Below are 1,964 nucleotides of genomic sequence, written 5' to 3'. Positions count from 1 at the left end.
TAAGTAATCGTAAAATACATTTTATAATAGTATTTTTAATACTTTTTTATTCGAATACTAGTATTAGTATCTTAATACTTTTTCAAAAGTATTTTTTACAAGACTGCGTATACGACGTGATAAGTAATATTCAATCGTAAAATTGAATTTAAAAATCCAATTTTAAATTTCAAAAACAATTAATAAAATAGTATACCCTTTTCCATTTGTCCCCATTCACCGTATACTCAACATTTACCCACCGTATACCCATAAAATGAATATTTTTTTCACGTATACGCATTTCTTTATAAATATTGTTATTAGTATACATCGTATACTCCCGTATACGCTCCGATACACCCCTGCGGATAATGAGCGGAGAATTGGACAAACATTTCGCGGGGTAACCCCGTACCATTCCACTTCATTCATATAAGCTTTGAATATTTATAACTCATAAACTACTCGCCCCAAATTAGATTTTCATGTATCAAAATACTAAGAAAAATATTTTGCTTTGGAATATAAAATTAAAACCCTATGTTGTCATTCAAAAAAGTAAAAAACTTAAAAAATTATAAGGATAAAAAATATTTAAAAATATAATTTTTTAAGAAAAACCTTGTTTTATAAGCAACTTGAAACTATGTAAAAAAATATTTTCAAAAAAATTTTGAAAAAAGGATTGTTGTTTGATAAAAGAATCACCCGGTATAGAAATAAGACATAGTGTTAACATAATTTTTAATGGGATACCCAATAAAAATATGTCGGTAAGTACTAAGTAATATAACTAACCATTAAACATTACACTACTGATTTTTGCAGAAATATCCACCTAGGTATACACGTTTCATGCAACGCGTAGTGACTTGAGTTTCACTCCGATAATAATTTTGAAAACATATATTATTTACTGTAAAGTCTATTTTGAATTCTTTCACAGCGAGCTGGGTTAACGTTACCCTCTGAGTTCTCGCATGCGCGTGTCATAAAATGCCTAAAATGTAAATTATCTCACTAACAAATTTTGTAAATTAGGCCTAACATACTGACCTGAGTTTCACAGTGATAATAATTTGTGAAAATAGATTTTATTTGGTTATTAAGTCAACTTTGTTAATCTACTCAATCCTTCAAGCCATATTTTTAATTTATCATTTTTAAAAACAAAAAAACCCCGTATTTTAGAAATTTCAATAGATATAAAATGCAGTCTTAAAATTCGACTCAAAAGCATGGTATTATCAAAATTTTGCTACTGCCATTATAGGTACTTGACCTAACCTATATAATAGGTTTACTATTAGGTGCCTACTATAGTAAAATAACTACTTAAATTAATTTTTGCCGAAAAAATTGCATTTGAAAATGCCATTGTGTGTATAAAATATAATAATATATTTAAAGTACCCACGAATATTTTTAAATATAACACAAAACTAAAATCGTTTTTATTCAATTCTTCTTTAAATATTTAATTTCGTCAAATTTGAACATAAAAAAATAAACTGCATTTTTTATATTTTTTGTATTTGTTGGTTCTAGAATAACCTACTTATGTGGAACCTTGTTGTAAATTTTCAATCCTTAGCTATAAAAGTTGAAAATTTTATACATTTTTAACTACAAAATCATTTTTAAATTTTAAATTTGATTGGTTTTGTCAAAATTCATACTTTAAATGCTTATTAAAAAAATGTGTAACATTCACTTTCCCAACTTAAAATGTCTATTATAAAAAACTGTGTTAATTAATAAATAATATAAATTGAAAAATTGTATATACAGTCTAAGATTCTGAGTGGATATATAAAATGATAAAATTATTTATTATTTTAGATTCTGAGTGTAACGATGAATGTATTGATTTTACAATGATGTGTGTTTTTTTATTTATTTTTTTTTGTGTCTGTGTACACGATAAGTAGTCGAAATTGTCGCGTATCGGTTGAAATGTTATCGACTATCGAGTAATAATC

This window comes from Acyrthosiphon pisum, chromosome X (genome assembly GCF_005508785.2).
Source record: "Acyrthosiphon pisum isolate AL4f chromosome X, pea_aphid_22Mar2018_4r6ur, whole genome shotgun sequence".
Taxonomy (NCBI): domain Eukaryota; kingdom Metazoa; phylum Arthropoda; class Insecta; order Hemiptera; family Aphididae; genus Acyrthosiphon; species Acyrthosiphon pisum.
This window is presented reverse-complemented; position numbering follows the sequence as displayed.